Source organism: Neopsephotus bourkii, unplaced genomic scaffold (assembly GCF_033783945.1).
Source record: "Neopsephotus bourkii isolate Nb327-2 ecotype Australia unplaced genomic scaffold, CSIRO-AGI_Nbou_v1 NB_1820, whole genome shotgun sequence".
NCBI lineage: Eukaryota > Metazoa > Chordata > Aves > Psittaciformes > Psittacidae > Neopsephotus > Neopsephotus bourkii.
This window is the reverse complement of record NW_026902293.1, coordinates 1,394,696-1,418,819: the sequence shown is the minus strand read 5'-3', so window position 1 is coordinate 1,418,819 and position 24,124 is coordinate 1,394,696. Positions and strand designations below refer to the sequence as shown.

The 24,124-nt window shown below is 39.3% G+C and overlaps 1 protein-coding gene across 1 annotated transcript in view; it reads right to left on the bottom strand.

The window, feature by feature from the left end:
• LOC133206645 (oxygen-regulated protein 1-like) overlaps positions 1 to 21,374 on the bottom strand; it is a 39,823-nt gene extending 18,449 nt beyond the window's left edge. Inside the window, exon 1 of the mRNA XM_061342780.1 lies at positions 21,220 to 21,374. The gene's annotated coding sequence lies outside the window, so the exon portion shown is untranslated. The remainder of the gene's footprint in view (positions 1 to 21,219) is intronic.
• Positions 21,375 to 24,124: the final 2,750 nt, after the last annotated feature.

Genomic DNA, 24,124 nt, shown 5'->3' with positions numbered 1-24,124 from the left:
CTGTAAGGTATGCTAGCTGAAGGGAAGGGTCAGCCGTATTTTAATTTTTTCTGAGTATGGGCATCTGAAAAAAGAGCTATTCTAATTCACATTTTGCTTTGTATTCTGTCTACATAATTCACTGCAGTGATACAGTGCTTACAGAGTGTCTTGAACTCTTTAAAATTGAAAGAGTGACTAGAAATTTTTTCCCTATCTCTAGTTTTCTTCTCCTACAATGTCTCAACAGTTTCTTTTCTCCCTTGAATATTTGACCCTCTGAGCCCTTGCACCAAATTAATAATGCAGCCACCTGTGCTGACCTTAATACATAATGAGTCATACAAAACAATTATGTTACAACTACAGATAAAATTGGTGCTGTCAGCTTATTAAAGATTGATTTCTTGCTCTATTAGTTAGAAAATACCTATGTGAACCTTAAAGTTTTGCTGAAATTTTCACTCGTAACAGCCAAGGTTGTCACAAATTTGGGGTTTTTTTCCTATTCTTTTAACTTCCTTCTATTTCTTACCAATCAGTTTATCGTTCTTTGCATCTCATAGACAACATGGTCGAAGAAAAGAATTAAGTAGGCAGTACATGAGTTCCCCAGCCAAGCTGATATCACCTTGCCTTGAAATTTAACCCCACATGCCTGTATCTGAAATTCTGAGCAATGACCTTGCCAAATTTCCTCTTTCACAGAGACAGTGTGAAGCATAAGCCAAAGAATCTTCATAGCAGCATAGTGACTGTGAGGGACAGATCTTTGGGTTCCTTCTGGGGTCTGTTATTTCCTTGACGGAGTTCAGAGGCTGTTTTTAGAAAGAGTTCGTAGATTGAGGCCAAGAAGGGGAAAAGACAATTCTTAGACATAATATACAGCTTTGCCTCCTACTCACACTTTAAGGTCTTTTAAGATGAAAGTTTACACCCTCAAACACTTGCTCTGATCTGTTGCCTACTCCTATTGGTGCCCAGGCTCCTGAGGCTAACGGTACAGCTTTGCTGCTGGGCAAGTGTACAATTCCAGCTCTGACACCACTAAGCTGCTTAATATCTTATCTTTGGTGCAACGTACTGCTCATCACTGCTTTATCTGTTTATCTATCTTGCCTGAAGAAACCTGACTATCCCTTCTAACAGCCCAGGCAGCAAGCTGTTGCTGTCCTCCACTCCTCTGGCTAATAGTTAAACAGCTCTCCTACTATTCCACAGGTCCAGTTTACTGCCTGATTTAGAGCAAGGATTTAAATCCATATATCTTAGCTTTCAAGATAGATAGTGAATTAGTTCAGCGCTCCTCCTTCTATCTAGGTTTTGTGCAAGGAAAGGCTGCGCTGCATACAACATCTAATTCCACAACAGATTTTATAGCTACAAGCACCCAGTGGCAAGAAACCCATAAATTTAAGCCTGGGTTTAGATACCCATTTATTTAACAGACATGGAAATAGTATAAAATATGAATCCCAGTCTAAAGGCCTTGCATCAGCCTGGGATTCAGGAGGCAAAATATCTAACTCAAACCTGAGGATCCTTGGAGGAAACAAGCCAAACACCTCCAGTGCTGTATTGCTGTGCCTGAACCCCCCGTATGAGTCCAGGTACTCGTACAGTACTCGTACAGTTACTCAGCTGTGCTAACTGTATGTGCAGGCAAGATCTGAGAAAATAGAGGTACTACTGAATTGTATTTGACTGTCATACTTGCAGTACCAGATGAAAAAAATGGAGCTGAGTGCATGTTCCTAAAATCAATCCAGGATCCCCTCAGTGAGTTTTAAACCTGAAGATAGTCACCACTTCTATTACTGTAGCCCTCCAGGGTACTTGCTTTTCACCCTTCTGCATTTCCCCTTACATTTACATATAAATGTTATAAGTAGATATTTCTGTATATACAGGTTTATATCTAAGTATTTATACATACACATAGACACACACACAAACTCTACTCGGATATTTTCAATTAGCTTCTATCCTTTGGCTTAAATTGTCATTTCCAATGTATTGATTGTATATTCCCAGACCTGTTGTTTCACTTTCATTTTCTTTGGATTTGGAAGTACGTTTTTCTAAAATCCCTCACATGCAGAGCTAGTATTTTACCAAAGGACAGACTTTATATCTATACTGAATTGGAGCCAATTAGAGAAATTAATTTTTTTTTTTTTAATGAAGACATTGTATTTTTGGTGTAGTGCCAGTTCCTAATCACAAATGGTATTAAAAAGGGACATTACATGGATAAAGATTTTTGGACATATGCTTAATAAAAAATAGGAAGGCAATGTCCACCTCTTTCAAAAAAAATCAAACCATAGTAGGTGTTACCACTACCAAATTTTCCTCTACCTATCCATCTATCTATCTATCTATCTATCTGTCTATTTCTCTTTTCCTATATATAAATGAAGCCTCAGATGTTGTCAACATAATTTTTTCTATACACTGTAATGTTGATTAAAAATTATACATTTAAAAAAAGTACTAATTCCTTTTAATTAAACTTTTGATAGTAAGGTGGTGTATCTATGTTTATTTTATAAAAATATTTTGGTATTGATGGTATTTATTTTTAATTAAGTTAGAATTACATTAGTAAAAGAAATAAAAACATTTCTATGTAGAAATTCCATGAGTTAAATACATGACTATAGACAGAATCGTAAAAGATATTGCTGCTGTCTTCAAGCAGTTCTATCAGTAAAAACTAAGAGCACTTTAAAGTTCATTATGTGAGGCACTGAAATTAGAGCAGGTAAAATTTGGGGATGTTTCTTAAGGAAAGCCTATGTTGTCAAAGCTATGGAATAAGTGACCCACTAATATTTTTTTCTATTTCTTAAGTTCCTTGTGCTTGACACAGACACAATCCACCATATATCACTTGGAATGAAAAGGATCTGTTCGTTTCCTGATCCTTGTGGTCATTCTTCAGTGAAATAACATCACAAAGCCAAGAAAGAGCAGATGAGTTAACTTAGAAGATTACATATCATCTTCCATTAAGAACTAAGGAGAGGTCAGTGGTGAAAAGGCCTGGCTGTCAATAGGATTTTATAATGTTTCTACTTCTGCTGCTCCCTTACAGCAAAAAGTTCTATTTTCAAGCTTGCTCCTTCTTACTACTATTATCCTGCACTTGAGGAAAGCAAAAAACTCCTCCTTTGTCCCATCAAGTATTAGTTTTTGACATCTTCCCTTTATAAATTTTGTCAGGGAGTGAAGATCTCAGAAAAATCATAAACCGAAAATTAAAAAAAAACCATACTATTATATTTCTACTCCTTCTGCTTTACTCCGGCATGAAGAAGACTGCCACACTGCATCAACACTGCATCAACAATGCCTGTACCAAGCCTCTAGCTCATATTTACTGTAAAGTACCTGGGGAATGTGACAGCATCTGGAAAGGAGGTATGCTTAGATGCTTCACTCCTTCAGGATACAGCTGTGTTATATTGTGTTATTCTGTGAAACACATTCATGCTCTTATCTTCACTCTACTGAATACTGAACAATATCTATTTTTGACCAGTTTTCTCATTTAAAAATACAATTTTAATTAGTAAATTTCTAATGTTATTGTCCCTTAGCTTCTTCCTGATAATTTCAAACGCTTATTAAGAACAAAATGCTCAGATTTTCAGACTATAATGAAGGAAAGTAATATTCTTATATAGATCTAATGTTGTCTAAAGGAAAGCTAAATTGGAGAGATATGTTCATATGAACACCTTGCAACCTTGCAACAATGATGACATAAAGGTATGTATTATACTGACAAAGAATGTATGCTTTATAATCAATATTTGCCGTGTTTACATAAGAATTTAAATGCAGATTTATGTAGTTTCATGTTTCCTGAAGAGCAGCAGTGACTCCCTCTTTTTGCAGGCACAGCCATCTCTGTCTTGAGAGATGGAGAAGACAGCACAAGACCTTAGAGAATGAAAAAAATAATGTAGAAATACAGAACCACCTCCAGAGCAACCTGGAATCATAATGTGGTGTGTTTGATAAAGTGGAGGGAAGGAATGTCATCCAGAGGGACCTTGACACACTTGTGAGGTGGTCTGGTGCCAGCCTTATGAAGTTTAACCAGGACAAGTGCAAGGTCCTATACCTGGGTCGGAGCAATCCCAGGCACAGCTACAGGTTGGGCAGAGAAGAGATTCAGAGCAGCCCTGTGGAGAAGGACTTGGGGGTGTTGGTCGATGAGAGCATGAACATGAGCCGGCTTCAGTGTGCACTCACAGCCCAGAAAACCAACCATATCCTGGGCTGCATCAAAAAGAGTGTAACCAGCAGGTCGAAGGGAGTGATCCTGCCCCTCTACGCTGCTCTCGTGAGACCTCACTTGGAGTATTGTGTGCAGTTCTGGTGTCCTCAACATAAAAAGGACATGGAACTGTTGGAACAAGTCCAGAGGAGGGCCACGAGGATGATCAGGGGACTGGAGCACTTTCTGTATGAAGATAGGCTGAGAAGGTTGGGGCTGTTCAGCCTGGAGAAGAGAAGGCTGCGTGGAGACCTCATAACAGCCTTCCAGTATCTGAAGGGGACCTATAAGGGTAACGGGTTCAAACTTAAACAGTGAAGATTCAGATTAGATATAAGGAAGAAATTCCTTACAGTAAGAGTGTTGAGGCACTGTAGGCTGCCCAAGGAAGTTGTGGATGCTCCACTCCTGGTAGTGTGCAAGGCAAGAATGGATATGGCCTTGAGCAACCTGGTCTAGTGTGAAGTGTCCTTGCCCATGTTCCAACACATGGCAGGGGGTTAGAACTAGATAATCTTAAGGTGTTTTCCAACCCAAACCATGCTATGATTTTATGATTCTATAATCCTCATGGATTCCACTCTGAATGTGTTAAGAAACCACTTGCAAGAAGTTATTTGAATGTTATTGAAATAAACCAGTATTTGCAAAACCACCTCTGATAAGGTCACCTGCCAAGGTCAACCTACAGCAATCTCTCAGGAGCCATGACAGAACAATAGGCCTACTGCACAGAGCAAGCAGGCAGGCACATGGGCTCTGCTGCTCTATCTCAGCAGATAAGCAATCCTTGTGACTGCAAATAAATCACAGGGAGCAGCTAGCGGGAAAAGCGATGTCGGGGAGATCTCCTCATGTTTTTCTTAGCAGACTGCCACAGGGAAATACTCAGATGCCAAAGGATGTCTGTTTACTTAGAAGAGACTGATCTAAAAAGAAGTGACATAATATAATATGGTCACGCAAACTGTCCCCAAGCAATTAGACTTTTACTGATTTAATGCTATTTTAAGTTTATTTTTGCTTTTGGAAATTAGTCTTACCCCTTGAAAAACACAGGATGCGTTATGCCACACTGTATATCCACCTATGATAATATCATAGGAGACTGTAGCTATTGCATCATTTTTTAAGATATATAACCTCAAACTGAACCAAGTTACACTTTTGCCTTTGTGAACTGCAGAGAAAAAGAAAATGTAATAAGTTTTGTCCAGAAGTCTTTCTGGATACTAATCCTTAACTTTTATCTCCCTTCAGAAACACTGTTGGGCATGGGGATGATAAATAGTTTTTGCGTGGCCCTATTTCAGGGCTGAAAAGCAAATTTTCATTTAGATATATCTTTCTTTTTATTGCTATTGATATTCCTTAAGTTACAAGTTTTCATAGACTTTTCTCAAAGTAAAAGTTTAAATTGAGAGATCATTTCTAACATACCTGGCTTTGTTTATACTGCAATAAATAACAACAAACTTGTTTGCAACTGAAAAAAGAGCTCCCTATCAAGATGTAACATGAAACAGCTGCAGAAGCAAGAAGGTAAGATGAGGGAATACTAATTAATAGCAACATGTTTGTACTATGAAAAGGAGCTGATTCAAAATAGGCTGGGTTTTGTTTGTGAGAAACATTTCTAACAGCTTTGCAAACTAATGGGCTGAACAAGAACTGTAGCCAAGTCCCTTCCATAGGTGCAGTAGCAGAGGGGATACAGGGAGGACCCTGAGGCTGCCCCATGCAGAGGACACAGTTGACTCCAGCCAGCTCCATCAGATCGCCACAGGACACAGCTGAGCCCATCAGTCATGTGCAGCACATCTGTGATAACATATTTAAGAAAGGCCAAGGATGTTGGACAGGTAGGGGAGAGCGAGTGACAGTAGTGTGAGCAGTAAGGCAATACAAGAAGGGGAGGGTGCATTTTAGGTGCTGGAGCAGAGATTCCTCTGCAGCCCCTGGAAGAGCTCACATTGGAGAAGGGATCTGAACTGTGGTCTGGGGAGACCTCATGCCAGAGCAGGGCTTTTTCCTGTACAGCTGCAGCTTGTAGAAGGACCCACACTGTAGCAGAAGAAAAGTATCAGATGGAAAGAGAGGCTGAGAGGATCTGTTGTGTACTGACTGTAACCCCCCCCCCCATCTCTTGCTGCACTGCTCAGGGGTGGGTGGAGGAGTCTGCAGCGAAGGACTGAAGTTGAGTCTGGAAGACGGAAAGGAAACATGGCAGTTTACTGTTTGTCTTTGTTTCTTGCTACCCAAATCTATTTTCAGTGGCAATAATTTTCCATGAATTAATTTTCCCCAGGTTGGGACTGCTTTACCCATAACAGTAAAGGGCGTGCAATTTCTCTGACTTTATCTCAACCCGTGAGCTTTCTCATGCTATTTTTTTCCCTGCCCCCTGAGGAGGGGAGTTTAGCCCTTAGCTGAGGCTAGCCCATTGCAGCTCCACAGAAAACACAGATCCTGGATTCAGAAACTGCAGCTCCTCACTTGTGCAATTCACCTAGCAGAAAATCAAGGTGTTTTCTGAGAATTACTGCCTCATAAATATTCCTTTTTTAAACACAATGCCTGGTAGCAGCAGATGTAGATAAGAGACAAATGAGGCTGAAAATACATTTTACCTTATCTTCAAAGGATTCAGAACTAAAATCCTCACTCTAATAAAGTCAGTCTTTAGTTACAGCAATACTTCCCTTGGTACTGGTGGATTTCAGACAACCAGTCCACAAACTGACACAAACCATGTCCTTTGGCCAAGTAATATCATTCAAGTAAATGCAGCTAATAGTATGACCAAGGGTTTACAACCTTAGGCCACATAATTGGAACTCAAAGTTGTCTAAAGTGAAACTGTTTGGAGAAAATGCACTGTACAGTGTATTCCAGGACTTGAAATGCTCAAAAATTCTCCCAACCACTTAAGCTGCCAGATAGCTGCCAGGTACCTTATTCTGATACTTTTCTAAATGAAATTTCTGTTCTTTGGTTCAAATACACTTTTCTTTTAGAAACTTATCATATGCTTAAAATGGTAAAATAAGAAAAGATCACAATCAAAATAACTTAGCAAATCATCTAAATGAAACATTTCAAACCTATCAGAGATTTCCTTCTTGGTTGGTTCCCAATTCCCTTTTTGCCCTCTTTTGAGATTTTAACTCTGACTTTTCTGAAAATAAGAATAAAAAAACCCTGAAATCTCAAAAATGCTTGCATGATAGGAAAAGGCTGTGTTTAGAATTTAGCAGTACAATCAGCACTATGATCACATCTTAAAAAGTAAATGCTGTTCTTCATAACATCTAAAACTAGAATATAAAAATTGAGGATGTGGAAGACTGCCACATGCCAGCCAACATCAGATAACATTACTATCCTAATGCTCTTGTAAGGGACTTGCAGCAAGTTGCACCAGCAGAAGATGGAGCGGATCTTTCTATGGTATTATAACCATGCCATTCAACTTATGTCTACAAGCAATTCAATATTACTGATGCATGAAAAACTAAAGCATGACTTTAAAAGTGCATACTTATAGTAACAGAGATGCTCAGAGGAAAGCCAGCAGCCATTATTTGGTGTTAAAAGTACTTTTACAAAATGCTTATTGCACAGAGTAATATTTTTATGCTAACAAACAGAAATGTCTCTTTAATGCAAAGTCCATGTCAAATCACTGCCTCAATCTTTTCCTCTTCACAACAATGTCAATAATTAGACAACATATTTCAGTTAAAAATGGCAAATTTTTCTATTTAAAGAAAACTGAATTTAAGTTCACATGGAGTCACTGTACAACAAATATGTACCCATCTAAGAACCAAATTTATCCACTCCATTTGCTTTGAGAATATGTGCAATAAGAACAACAAATTCTACTCAGATCAGAATCCTAATGTGAGATCAATGAACAAACACAGATAAAAAAATCTTTGTACCAAAGATCATGGTAAAGTAATAGCAGTGTATTTCCTGAGCTTGTTATTAGTATCCTAAAGTAAAAATTCCTGTAGCATAATTAATTATTCACAAGAGAAAGGGATATATCAAAACAAGCTGCCTCACACGGACAGAAAAGACACACAAGAGATCTGTGACATGAGGGCACAACCGTTTCCATTCTAGGGATGCAAAGCTAAAATTAATTAATTCCAGCAAAAAGAAATATTGAGGCAAAATCTGTGTAAGAAAAATAAGGCCTTTGGTTTCTCCTCCAGTCATCCACTGGTAGTTTATAAAAAAGAAATACTTGAGTAAACTAAATTATATCAACAGTGAATTTAGCTAGTGCTTCCAAGAGCTCTCTCTTTAATGTCTAGGAATAAGACTGACTTGATAAAGCATGAAGTTTATAATATTTCTTGTGTACAACCTGTTGCAAAATGTTCTAGGTTTTTTGATGCTCAGGCATATCTTCTATCTCAGCCCCCACCTCTATCAAAGACACACCTCAAAACACATAAATCTGGTAAGTTTTATTTCACAGTCATTTGTGATTGTATATTTGCTCATATGTTTAATACCAGCCTGACAGAGCAGCTGCAAAGGGGTACTTTTGAAAGGTCATATAACATTGTTGATATCACTTAACTTCATTAAGATATTTACAACTGACGACAAAATTTGCTGCTGTGCTAGTATTGACTAATAGTGTCCCCACCCATTAGCCTTTTGCAGCACCTCGTTTCAGTTGGTGTTTGATGCCAGAGCCTTATCTATGAAACAGAATTATCAATTTCCGGACAAGAACTGGAAAAATATTAGCTCCCTCCCTGCTGAGATAAATCACTTCCCAGTGTATTTGCTTGCTGACTTCAACATTTTTCATATGGTTTTCACTCTCATTCCATCTAATAAAGGAATGTTAGTTTCAGGAGAATTAATACTTGTGTGATACAAACCTAGAACTGCAGCTCAATTTTCAGAAGTGGTTGGTAGTGCTATTCTTTAATTACATATAAATATAAGCATCTATTTATTTCACATGAATGATTATAGTGTTCCTTAAGCCAGGCAAAAAAAAGGAAGAAAACCACACTTTTTGCATGTGTTCAGATTAAGTGAATAGTTAAACTTTAGATAATGACTTTAGAAACTCATATTGTAAAGCTGCAAATATATTTATGATTCCACTGTTAGCATCATAGCACAAACAGAGATCCCACAGGCTTCAGTTCCAGTGGAGGCCCAAGGTTCCAGTGGAGACCCCTTTCTCAACTATGATGAATGCTGTGAAAATTCTTGTGTTTTAAAGGCAGTTATACTATTTCATTACTACAAAATACATGAAAAATGAGGTTAGAGGATACAGTCAAATGCACTGAATTATACATTTGGAATAAAGAATATTTTCCTCTTTTACAATGAAGAAATCAAGTGCTGGTTAGTCCCTTAATATCCAGGCTAAACTGTCTGTCCATCAAACATGATTTGTTCTAAGCACTTCTGGAGATACAAGAAGCAGATATCAGTGTCCTTTCAGATCATTATAAACAGGTTGTTAACACACAGTTTGTAAGGGGTTTGGCTTGGAATCACACAGCGGCTAATGCTGGAAAGTGCCTCTAGGGAACATCTAGTCCAACCCACTGCTGAGAGCAGTCAGCCAGAGCAGGTTGCCTGGAACCATGACCAGAGAGCTTTCAAATATTTCCAAGGATGGAACGCCACAATCTCTGAGCAACCTGTGCCAGTGTTTCACCACCCTCACAGTAAACAGGTTTTTTCCTTATGTTCTGGTAGAATTTTCTGTATCTCAATTTGTGGATGTTACCTCTTGTTTCACTAGATACTTCCGAGATGAGTCTGGCTTCATCTTTCCCCCTTCCTTCCCATCAGCTATTTATATGCACCAACATCCCCCTGACTTTTCTCAAGGCTAAACAACCCCAGCTCTCTCAGCCCCTCTTTGTATGTCAGATGCTCTAATCCCTTAATCGGTTTAGTGTCCCCTTGCTGGACTCACTCCAGGATATTGGGAATTGTTTTTTTCCTTTTATTGTTTTCCTTGTACCTTTAGTTTTGGAAATATCAATTTCACATACAAAATCTCTACTAAAGCAGGGTAAGATTTATTCCCAGAGATTTTTCTCCCTTAGGCTGCAGAAAAGTTCTTGGCAAGCTAACTGGTAAAATTTTACTGCAAAAAGTATCTGTGAGGGCAAAAAAGTTTAGGTAATCACACCAGCAGAGCAGAGAGCCCTGCTTCAAGGCATTCACTTGTTTAACCACATCCAGGTAAGAGTCTAGAGGTGGAATCACATTTTCACATGTCCTTCTCTGGTATCAGATGAGGGTTAAGGTGTTAGAACCACAGAAACAGCCCAGAAGTGAGAGTTGCCTTAGGAAAGGGAGAAGGGGAGATCCTTCCTCTCCATTGCCACTGGAGTTACCTATCAACACCTTTACACATTGTGACACTGGACAGAGGATCTGAATGCAACAATTTTTAACATGGATATTGGCATATAAGGGAAACTTGTTTAATTTCCAGAAGTCCAAATAATCCTTTCTAAATTTCTTTGTAATACATAATCACATAGCATGTGAATGGTGTGAATGGTGGCAGCATTTGTTTTGAGCTCTATTGCCTGCAGGTTTTAGCACACAAAATCTTCAATTAAAACCATTAGATAGCTAAAACACACTCACAATCTTTAACCATTATTAAACCATTATTACACAGTGTGCAGGCAATTTTCACAACAATTTGTTTCTCATTTCTCACTGAAATAGCTGCAGTTCCCGACTTTAAAAGCTGATGCCTGATCAGCTCGCAGAACAAAGCTAATGAATATTAAAATCCTGGTTCTGCTAGTTTTGGAAAGATAATAAAGAGCATGCGTCATTCAAGCTGCTATGTGCCCTGCTGCTTCAAAAAAACCTGATGACTGATTTATCTGACCATAGATATGCCATCTGGATTAGTGGGCACCCTCCCTTGTGACAAAATGGCAACAGTCTTATTTCTTTACATTTTGCCATGGTGGAGAGGCCAACAGTTTAATGTCACATCTTAAACCACAAAATGCATTTTGGTTTGTCTAAAGTTTGCTTTTTAGTGGGGAAGACTTACTCCAAGCAAAATCTTATGTCTACCGACAAGTGGAACTGGAAATATGCTTTGCATTTCTCATTCAATAAGAGAAAAATGTAATAAAGTACTTCAAATGTTCTGGGTTTTCTACAGAAGTGCAACACTAACAGTCATCTTAGGTGCAAAAAAATTACACAGACAGAAACTTTCTGTTAAGTTTTAACTCAGTTATCATAAAAACTGGAATTTGCTGTATCTGAGCAAGATAGTAAAAGCTGATCAAAATCCCTTAAATATTCTTCAGTCCAAATGTGCTATGTGAATAGAGGTCTTGTATCAAAGGTGTGAAACTGCACTTGTCAGGATAGTGCATGTACAATTCCCAGTATTGCAATGAATACATTTCATGTGTCACAGTTTGTTTTCCTCCTCTCAAAGGCAGAAGCATGCACAATGAAAGCTTTTTCTTTATAGTGAGATTTAAACCAAACTTTAGTTTTATACACAACACCACAAATTGTTAATAAATTCAGGATTTGAAAACCAAGCTTTCTTCTTGTGAAAAACCATGCTTTTTCTACTGAAACCTTGTCCTCAGAAAATGGAAAGTGAGAAAGGTGGAAGCTGTTCTATTCATGTGTTTGAACTAAGTCTAAAGAAAAAAAAAAAATTATTTCCAGCACAATTCCAGTCTTTCTTTTTTTTTTAGATAGTTCTTTTTTTTTCCAGAGGGAGGATGTTATTGCTTTAATCTATATTTAAGATGCTCTAAGACCAGGCCATCAAATGTCTTTTAGATAATCTGATCCAAAATTCTATGGGAAACAAGCAGAAGGGAAGCTGGAGTGTTCACAGTACATGGTGCTGATGAGGAGGTCTCCAGGGAACTCCATGCCACTTTCATAAGCAATGTTATCTGTGTTTATCACATGCCTACAAACAGACCAACATTCAGACCACAGTCCACCAAGACAGAAGAAATCTAAAATCAGCAAGGAGTACAGGAAAAGTCCTCATCTACAAAGTTATAGGGAACATTATAAATACAGGTCTTTCACACAAAGAATATGGCATCATGGGCAAGAGCTTCTCAGTATCTCTTGTTCACCACTATCATGTCCATCTTGCTCTGTTTCAACTTCAGTTACCTGGAGATTTATCCACAAACTAACCATAAACCCTATTCAGTTTTCTGGCAAGAAATGTAGAGCTGTAAATGATGCAAACAGGAGGAACTAGGCCTAGCGTTGATATAATAGCTCCTACCATCTGAATAGCTCACCTATTATGATATATTACACATGTACCTGACAGAAAGACGAGTAGAATAAAACCCCTCAGTGATGTCTGGCAGATTTTTGTTTGTAGCATAGCCTGACTGAAACCCAAATTAAAGGGGGGTAAATGTTTGAGTAATTATCAAGATCAAAGCCTAAAGTTTAGTCAGACAGATTGTGTGGAATGTTGAGCACCTTCAGCTGCTATTAAACTTTACACAAGTTGGCTAATGTAGCAGCCCTCAGCTGTGGTCTTACAACATTCTTTCTCCCCTGGACAAACTTTTCTAGCTGTTACTCTCTTCAGTCTTCCTGTAAGATGTGCCTTCCACCTGTTTATCCATAGCATGTTTTGCATTATTTCTAATTGAAAAAAATTTCAAAAGCTTTTTTTTTTATTTTTACAACTTTAAGAGATAACTGATGTTCCACCCCGTTTCTTTTTTACATATTTTCATCAAAATGCCAAAATGCCAAACATTTTCAAAATTCAAAATCAAAATTACATAAATGCTGAACAACCAGAGCTGATAGCTCTCACAAAACTAAAACTAAAGAGAAATATCTAGATTTCTGATCTGACTAACTATATATAACAAACTGATTAAGTGAGTTTCTTAATCTGGACAAGTGAAGTTGTGAAGTGGGAGAAAATAACATAACTAGTAAACAGTAAAGCAGTATGTGGAGTGGTGCTCTAAAAGAGAAATATCCTAAATAATGCAAAAAACATAACATGCTTTTATCTAAAAGTTGACAATGCACTACAGGATCCCCTGCTTGGGGAATTCTGTGTGGCTGATAAAAGTATTCTTAAGAAAATAATTGCAACTTCAGCTGATCAGAATGAGAAAATACATTTAATTTCAAAAGTTTTGTATTACCTTTTTTTTTTTTTTTGGCTCTTGGTTCTTGCTTCAACCTTTTCTTTCTCTAAATTTTGAGATTTTAAATAAATTTAGGGCCCTGATTTGAACAGTGAGGTATATTGTTTGAATAAAGCCCTCAGCACCTTCCTGCAGAGACCTGAGGTCAAAATATATTTTAGAATAAAGTGTGAATATGGTGTTGAACATATTACACTGGCTCTTTTACTGGAACAAAACACAAGTTTTGTTCTGAATTTGTCAAAATGTACTCCATGAATCTGGGGACCTAGATCACTATGTAACAATAGGACATTTGCTGACTGGAGAGACTAACAAAAGATGCACAGTAGATACTCATTTAGAATGGGACCAAAGCATCCTCACATTGAGAAGAATAATGCTTTGTAAGAGAGAGCTGTCAAGGGAACAAAAAGACAAACTCAAAGCTGAACTATTTTTAAGATGAGTGGGCCTGCATATTCAAACAGTTAGGAAAAGTACAACATTTTTACTGCTTGGCAAATGTAAATCACGGGAAAAAAAATCCGTATCACAGACTTGTTGTTTTCAGCTGCAGGTGGCAAGTAAAGAAGTTGTGGGAGGAAAATATTTTCTATGTGCTGCATTGTCTTTGGTCTTTTCAGTTATATTGTTTCCTATTAATTTTTACACTTCTTATATCTATGTTGTTATTGAAGCACAGAAGATATTCGTGACATCTTCGTGGCATTTAAAAAGATAAAGCCCAACACTGAAGTACCTACAATCAACTAAAGAAAGGTATCACAATGAGTAATGATGACATGAAACACAGCAGAGTGTGCTTTGGCAAAGGGGCAGAGGAGGCACAAACCGAATAGAAATTATGCGGAAAGCACTGTTTTAATGGAGTGTTACTCTGAAAGCCTGCTGCTTAATGTTATGTTTCAAAAAGCTCACCCTAACAATTGTGGCAGCAGGTATCTCTGTGTCAGGTGCCCTTGCCCTAGCAGGAATGGAGGCTCTCCAGCTGCAGTTGTGCAATGCTGGCATTGGTTATGCCACGCTAACCACCCCAGTGCAGGCCAACCCACATCACATTTGTGTAGTGGCTATTGTGTGGCAGGTAAAGACCCCCAGCCAATGAGGGTTAATGCTACTGTATGTGAACATAAATCAGATTTGACCAAGGGTATAAATGGAGCCCCACCAGGAAAGTGGTTGATTTGGTCTTCCTTGGAGCAGCAGGTCTGTTGTTGGGACTCTCTTTGGGTCAGGACAATGCCCAAGGCAACTCCTTGATACTGAGAGCTCTCACTTTATTGGGTGAAGGATTTCATATTCTGGGTTGCACTTTCAAAAACTTAAGAATGAAATTTATGTCAATTGTGCGGTCATGAATTCATTTGACATTCCAAGTCTGTTATCCACCAACTGTTGATGGAGTTCTAATTGGTTTTGTAAAATGATTTTTGTTTTAAGTATATCATTGGTTTCACTTAATTCACAGGCTTCTGCAACAGTCTCCTAGACAGCTCTACCTTGACATGTAGTCTTCAGAAATCTTTCAGGAGCAGAGATGTTGGGTACGTGGATAGAATAAAACAATCCTCCTGGGTCACCTGTCAGCAACAAAGCTGGGAGGGACAGGATGAATGAAAGAGAGGTTGCTTTAAGTCATCATGATAGAACACTGTGACTAACTTGGACCTTCACAGCTACGTGTTTTATGTGCTACTCTCCTCTTATACCAGGGTGGCAAAAGCAAGGTTTTCACCTTTGTGAACAAAAAAGCTTTGAACTTAAGAACTCCAGGATTAAGCCAGACCAAACATCAGTTTAGCCAGAATCTCTGACCATGGCCGGCAGCAGAGTGAAGGCCATAAACATAGCATCTGTGGATACTTTCTTTGGCCCATCAGACTTGCCACATTCCATGACCAAATGGCATCCAGAGTCTGAGGTTGTTTACAGACCACAAAATTCAACAGCTATTGATTTTCTTGATTTTTTCTTGTTATTTTTTCTTGATATGCTTGATTAACTGTTCCTTATTCCTTCATCTGTTTAGACATTTGAGCGTACATGACAGCTTATGGCAAGGATTTTACAATTTTAAGTTTTGTGGGGAAAAAACAATCTTTTCCTTTCAAATTTAACTGCCTGAAACCTACAGTGGCCTAGTTATGAAAAACAGCAATTAATACTTAGCATTGCTATGGATTGATTTAATTTTATATGATTTTACTCTTCTTTCTCATTCTTTTTAGTCACCACTTTCCCTCTACTAAACCAGCACAACACAGCGAAGTTAGATTGAAGCGTTGTACAGACCACCTCTTACTCTCCAATACAGTGAAGAATGTACACATAAAATGGGCCAGAAATGAATTCCTGAAGTATGCCACCAAATTTAATGGCTTTCATGAAATCTGAAGTATTCTGGCCAGTAAAGCAGGACAGGCACACAGAAGGGAATTATGAGGGTAAAATTTCTAAAATGCTCTATTTAATTGTCGTGGTTTAACCCACAGCCAGACAGCTTGTTACCCACTCCCCCCCTTCTTGCCCTCCCCCTACTCCTGGGGGAACGGAGAGGAGAATCAAAAAGAAATGCAACTCCCACGGGTTGAGATAAGAACAGTTTAGTAACTAAGGTATAACACAAATCACTACTGCTACCACCAATAATAGTAATGATATAGGAAATAACAAGGGAAGAGAATACAACACCCCATCACCAGGCGACCGATAACTTGCCCCCCAGCCCGATCAAGCACCAACCGATACCTCCTCCAACCCTGCAGTCCACCTAGCCCTTCCGGGTAACTCCCAGTTACCTCCTGGGCATGACGTGCTGTGGTATGGAATACCTCTTTGGTCAATTTGGGTCAGGTGTCCTGTCTCTGCTTCCTCCCGGCTCCCCTCCTCCCTGGCAGAGCATGAGGCCCACAAAGTCCTTGGCCAAACCAAAACATCAGTGTTTTTCAGCTCTGTTCCCAGCTGAAAGTCAAAACACAGCACTGCACCAGCTACCAAGAAAGAGAAAAATGACTGCCACTGCTAAACCCAGGACATTATCCACCCCTTATTCCATACCATTCACGTCATGCTCAGATCCCACATTTTCAATATACCCTCACTCTTATCTAAGTGCACTCTCATCGTAGTGCATGGGCCAGTCCCTATAAAGCTGCTGAGTCCATCTGGTCCATGATGCCAGGCTCCATCTCTTGTAACAGTCTTCCAGAGCAGGAGAGGCTGTGTGCAGTGTTCACACACATGAATAACCTGGGCAGTAGTGTCCATTGTTAGGTCCACCCCTCGATCATGAGTCCATCTCTATGTTGCATCTCTGCTCTGTTGGCCTTAAGGGTCATGGGCCCACCAGGTTCAAAATAATTCATTGTCCTTCCATCTCCAATGTTTCCAAAGCACTGGAGGGGCCCAGTGGACTAGATACTTGCCCATACTGTCCCACATGCCCTGCCACTCATGACTGTCCAGCCTTGGGGAAAACCTCTTGGTCCTCCCATATTGTTGTCTAACCCCAGACAAGACCCAAACCCGACTCTGCTTAAATTTTGGGATCAGACACAATGGTGGTGGGTAAAACACACTCTGCATGTGTGCCAACATAGTGAACACCATCACAATCAGCAGGCAGGTCCCAAGGGTACCCAAAGGCCATTCAAAACCTTCAGAACTCTCAAACGATGCTGCTGTACTTGTCACTGGGGCTGGTGTAGCTGCTGTGCTTGTCACTGGGGCTGGTGTAGCTGCTGTGCTTGCCGGCTCTCCCACCACCAGCTTCTCTTTTCCTGAGTCCAGCTCTTCCTCCTCTGCCTTGCTGGGAAATGCTGCGGGGTCTCCTGCGTCCTCCTGGGGCTCGGCGGGCGGCTTCCGGGGAATGCTCTCGGCCGCCGCGGGGCTGGGCTGGCCGCGGGGCTCAGCTCCTCCGCTGCCTTCTCCCGCTCCTCGACCGCCCCGACCTCCTCCACCGGCAGCCGTCCCCTGCGGCCTCCGCCCGCTCCCGCTTGGTCCCCGGGGCCGCTCTCCCGGGCCGCTTCAGCAGCCGCCGGCTCCCGGGGCCGCCCCCCCTCGGCTCCCCAGAGCCTCACGCAGACGGAGGCGAGGGCGAGGGCCAGGACGGTGAGGAGCAGCCGGACGGCCAGGGACCAGTCCATGGCCACGTCCGTCCCGCCCTGCTGCTGGAGCCCGACCGTATTACAAGTCATTGCCATAAAGTACAGTGAGACAGGAACCTTAGCCCAAGCCCCACACTTGATAAACACTAACACAGCAAATACCGGCTCTAAGTAAGTTACAACATTCTGAAGCTGTGAGATCAAGAGGAACAACTCTGAGACCCAATAAATCAGCATTGTGATGGTCAGATCTGTCGTTATCTCAACCCCTCGTGCCCCACGTTGGGCGCCAAAAAGAACTGTCGTGGTTTAACCCACAGCCAGACAGCTTGTTACCCACTCCCCCCCTTCTTGCCCTCCCCCTACTCCTGGGGGAACGGAGAGGAGAATCAAAAAGAAATGCAACTCCCACGGGTTGAGATAAGAACAGTTTAGTAACTAAGGTATAACACAAATCACTACTGCTACCACCAATAATAGTAATGATATAGGAAATAACAAGGGAAGAGAATACAACACCCCATCACCAGGCGACCGATAACTTGCCCCCCAGCCCGATCAAGCACCAACCGATACCTCCTCCAACCCTGCAGTCCACCTAGCCCTTCCGGCTAACTCCCAGTTACCTCCTGGGCATGACGTGCTGTGGTATGGAATACCTCTTTGGTCATTTGGGTCAGGTGTCCTGTCTCTGCTTCCTCCCGGCTCCCCTCCTCCCTGGCAGAGCATGAGGCCCACAAAGTCCTTGGCCAAACCAAAACATCAGTGTTTTTCAGCTCTGTTCCCAGCTGAAAGTCAAAACACAGCACTGCACCAGCTACCAAGAAAGAGAAAAATGACTGCCACTGCTAAACCCAGGACATTAATTTAAATGTCTACAATAAAGCTGCAGTGCACACCTTCACTTTGTTGGGAAATACATTCTATTTAACCAACTGCTTTTAAACCACCAGAAGGTGCTTCTTCCCGGTGACCTCAAGTTTTGCCTGGTTTAGTTTGAGTTAGCTCTTTGAACTGCGCACAAAAAAATGTGCATGTTAGAGAGAATGAAATTCTGCAACTGTTTACTCATTTGAAGCATTTCATGATGAAAACAAGAAAACAGAGCCCAGTCTTAAAGTTCTTATGTGGTCTATCTTTAGTCATAGTTCTACTGTTTTCAATAGAACTATTTTCTAGTGAGCATAGTTTTCAATAGTTCAGTTTTCAATAGTCCGATTACAATGTAATTTGTTCCTCACACAACAACAAATACTTTTTCTCTGCTATAATCCGGTAAAATCTAATGGATGGCAATTTCTGTTACTGAACATTGTACAACTTGGACTTGAGAAGTCATTCCCTGGTGATCTTTACCATATTTCAGAACACAAAATGCAACCAAAAGCTATATGGCACCAACCGTGCTCCCATGTTTAGTTTACAGTTTCTAAGGATACTATTTATTTAGCATGTTCTGCTGCCACAGGAGATACCAAGGCAGTAGAATACATACAAAGAAAAAGAAAGCAGGTGTTGCCATGGCACAAACAGTAAATGCTCTGAACATTCACTTCAACAAGGAACGGCTCATTAAGACATTTTTTAAAGGGGTGTAAGTATACAAATAAGCCAGCTGCTTTTTAATGTGCAAATAACGTTTGCACCATAGGAAATAACGTAACAACAATTGAGAGTGTGTGTTTTGCTACCATTAGGTTAGTTTATAACTTCAACACTATAAACATGGATATAGCTATGTCATTCCTCTTAGTATTAGCAATCATGCCTAGGCATGCTCAACAGAAACAGAACATATTTTCCTCTTAAGCTTATCAGTAAGAGTTAAATCCACATAGCCACTGTGTCCGTAGTCCCAAGTTAGGTATCTAGAAACCTCATGGGAGAATTCAACATCTCCAGAATTGTTGGGTTTCTCTTTAAAGGCAAACACAAACTTGCTATGTTTACACACTCAGCTTTAAGACATATGCCAGCTCCAAATCTATATTTGCATAGCATAGCTGGAGCAAAATAAAAAAGAATGTACTGCTGAGTTCATTTCTGCAACAAGGCAGGTCCATACCATTCCACATCCCAGTAAAATGCTTTCACTACTGCCTATTCTGAAATAATTCGTGTTTTTTCTTCATGGATTTTGTCTTACCTGGCACAAATAATTTCATATTTTCTAAAAAAAACAATTTTCAGTTTGACTCTCAAACAAATCTCAAGCCAGGTCTTTGTCACTCAAAGCAGTTTAAAAGTTTAGAATCATTTGTGTATTGGTTTCCATTTTAATTTACTGTCTCCAAAAGAGAATGAAATGACAGTGTTATCCAAACCTGCTGTTTTGTATATATCCTCTAGCAATGGGGATAAAAAACCATAAGTATCTCTACAGAACACAATCAAACAAACACAAAGAAAGTCAGGGTTTTCCAGCCCAAGGCTTTGTAGGCTTGTTTACAAGAACTTCTTGCAAGAATTTAGACATATTAAAATCAACAAAATTGATGTCTTTACACAAGAGCAACTTCTTCAATCAAACATGTCTTTCATCTTACTAAACCACCATATGTATTAACCATAAATTGATACCTTATTGATTTAAGGTAAACTTACTTCATGCACTATTAAAAAAAAATAGAGAAGTTGCCTGAAGAAATTCCTCCTACCCGATTTGATTACCTCCTATTCTCCTTTGCAGTCTTAATCCTGATGGTTCTATATGTTCTAATGTTTCTAAACTGTGTCACGTAGATTGAAAAATAAGATGTAGAGGGTATGGCAGATAAAAACCTTCTCTCTCCTAATCACACTTTGCCTCTCCATGTTTAGACTATGGGTGCTGAGGCAGAAATGATGTTCAACAAGTTGCTCATACAGTGCTTAACACGGTAAGACCCTGATTTCATTGACAGGATGTCGGCTTTGCTGTACATAGATACAACTGCAGTTGTATGTTACTGTTTATATATTTTATAACATTATAGTTTTCCTGTGTAGACAAGGATGATGTATCAGCATGTGCTGAGTGAAAGCTCTGAACTGTTGGTAAAGCAAGAATTGTGTAATTTAAAAAATAAGATGAATAAATGCCAATGGAAAAGAACATAACTGCCACTGCCCACTACAGAACACCTCAAGCAGACAGCTGAAAATTAGTAGTAAGGGCCAGCTAACACATCATGCTAACCATAATGTCTGAATTAAGAAGTTTCTAAAGCAAACACCTGGCATCTCAAGAGCTTCAAGGTTTTTCCTCCATTAATTACAAAGAGCCACAGCTTGTGTATTTCGTCACTCCTGTTCCTAGAGGAGGTGCATAGCCACAAGTACAACCTCCCAGAATTAGAGTTTAGGGACACAGGGATGTGAGTAATGTGAGTTCCTTTACTAGTCAAATTTAAAAATATTGGTATGCATCTTTCCTAAGGTTGACAGAGAAAATGTCAGGTAGAACAACGAATACACCAACAAATTTCACATTTGTAAAAATGTTAGAAACAAATATTTTGGCCCAAACACTTCCAAAAAAAACCCCACTCACAAACATAATATGCTGCAGTGCAATCAGAATATAAATTCATCCCGATATACTATTACTCTATAGAAAAAAACATCAGGGGAAAAGTGAAAGAGATATTACCTGGTGCTCTGGAAACCAACTCAGTAGCCACCAAGCTCTCAAAAGTGCTACAATATTTTGGAGGAAAATCAGTCACATAGATGGTATTTAAGTGATGTATACTGCTTCTTTCCACAGACACATATTCCAGCTACAGTGTGCTCCAGACGTTACCACCTTAGCTGAAACCAAATGTTGATGTTAGTTTTGTATCATTTTCTATAGTACCTATAGTAACAGCAAACACAATACTGAACACTTAAGCAACAGACTGAGTGCTCCCTTATCGTAGTTTCAGTTCTTAATCTTTGAGTGCTGTGTAAATAACTGTATTCTATAACATGTGTCTTCTGTACTGTAAACTTTCCCTTGTACAAACATTTTCGTTCACAATAGAGCTAAATGCTGTAAAGAAATATTTGACTTAAGCCTTTAAAAACATAGTTCATTTAAGATCTTATCTTACATCTCCAATACTCACAAAACAGCTTATGGGTATCATAGTGAGTTTGGCACCTCTTAGAATCTGACATTACTTATTAATGGGATAGACCAATTACAATAGCAAAGACAGCACACAAATCATTACAGAAAACATTAGTTAACGAACCTTTATAGCATTTTCATGAAGAAATTGTATTAGATGTATTAAACGTGGAAAAGGCACCAGGGAGGCAAAGTACGTGAGGATACACTGACTGAGAGAAACATCAAATTCCACCAACCACAAGGTACCAAATTATTTGCTTAAGTTAGATAACTTTTTGCTGTTTCAGGAAAATACATGACGTTTCAGGAACCATGGAAATCCAAGACCATATTTAGAAGAGCTTAGGAACACTTCCAAATCCTACACTCAGGCCAAACAATCTATGCAAATTATCAAATTACATAATAAAAATCCATGTTATGTTATTCATTTTGAATTACATGACAGGTGCAATAACGTGTTACTGAGAACCTTACTGAGAAGCACTGTAGTTTATTGTTTTATTTAAATAGCTGCGGTTACATGAAAACAGAGGAATGCTCTGGTGAATCAGGGCATAATATAATGCCTAAAATACACCACATAATATACTCATATTTCAGCATGTAGATGAACAACATCTTGTCTGAAAGAGAAACTGATTTTGCAGAGCAAAATACCAAACATATACCCTGGCCAAGTCCCGAGTTTCTTTTTCTTCTCTTTTAAATATTCTTTGCAGGTCTTCTTCCCAGCATCAGAAGACGAGAAAAAAATTAGAGATGCAGAAAGTAAACCAAAACTGTACTATTTTTTTCTTTAAGAGTTCCAAAATGAACAGTGATCTGCCATTAAAACAAATAAGTAGGAGGATAGCTATCAGGCTCTGCTAATGAAATTTTATTTTTTAAATAGAGTAAGGATTCCTCCTTCTCCCATGTTATCTCCTCCTCTTCAGATCTCCTCCCACATCCTACCTCTGCATTCCAACAACGAACCAGTAACAGACTATTTCAAATGCAGGAATAATGTAGTCCTTTACCTAACTTAGGTAAATGACAGCAGAATCTGGGTAACAGCATAACTCTGCATCTGCCCCAAACTTTTCTTCTTTTTAAAGAGAGGACCTGCTGTTCAGATGGGATTATGGAAGGCAAGTTGCGATGGGAGATAGTGTGTGTACAGCCTGTGTCTAGGCAACTCCACCAGTTGTCTCAATTTTCTTGTGACTTTCATCACCTGTGGTGTCTTCCATGAAATCTGACAATAAGTGAGAGTCACAGGTTCATTATGAATAACTACATCTCCACTCATCTTACTCACAAAGACAGTTCTGACAAGACTTACTCAGAAGTGCCCTGACAACTCACAACCCAGGTGCAAATAAGTTTAAAACCAGAAAACCTTCTTTAAATACCATGATTTTCAGATGCTGAACTGGGGATTTAAAGAAGCGTGGAGGTGGTAATTCTAGATTTTTTCTGTTAGTGGAAGGGAATAATATTTTATATATATAAGAACATCTATCACAGTATCTCTCTGGGATAGATAAATGATTCAAGTGGTATTTCCTATTCTGATTTCCCCTCTTATCATTTCTCACAAGATAAGCATAGCTTCATATAAGTAGTGCACGTAAAAACTGTAGTAAAATCTTTATCAAGTAGCATACAGAAAACCAGTCAGAATATTAATGTGTTCAGAAAAACAGTAAACTGAAATTGTAGGGTATGGAAAATGTGCACAAAGTGACAAAATCCTGGAGCTCTGTGTCTGTGGTCAGTAACCAGAAGCTTTCACAAGCAGTCTCTGCTTTCCTTACTTACCCATTTCCCTGTTGCATGATGATGCAAACTACACAACAGTCTTTCTTGTAATAGGGTCTCCAAAATGGACACAACATTCTAGCTGCAAGTCAGATAAACTCTGACAGGAATTATGCTGCATCCATGTGAGGAAACTGCAGAACCCCTTGAGGTCCTCCTCCATCTGTTGACACTCACTGATGTTCAGTGTAACATACATACCTGCCTTAACAAAAATCAGGTCTAAAGAGGTCTCTCCCTAGGTAGGACTCCATTCCCTAAGAAAAGCTTATGTCCAGCACCTATAATAAGGTATATAATACATAATATAACATGATATATATATATATAATGCATTCACTGACCACCCCATTAAAGCCTGTTTCCAATAAAAACTCAAAGCAGCAGCAACCTTTGCAATACAACCTGTGTTACATTGTCATATCACAATGTGGTGGCATAATCTGCTTCTAGAAATATCTCTTGTGGCCTCCTTATATGGGCTTATCACATAGCAAACACCTCTTAGAGTAATCTTCAGAAAAAAGTCTTCACAAAATCATATAGAAGTAAAACATAAATAACTGAAAAGAAAAAAAAGGAGAAAATGTTGCCAGAAAACAAATTACTCCTTCCCATTATCTTCACTACT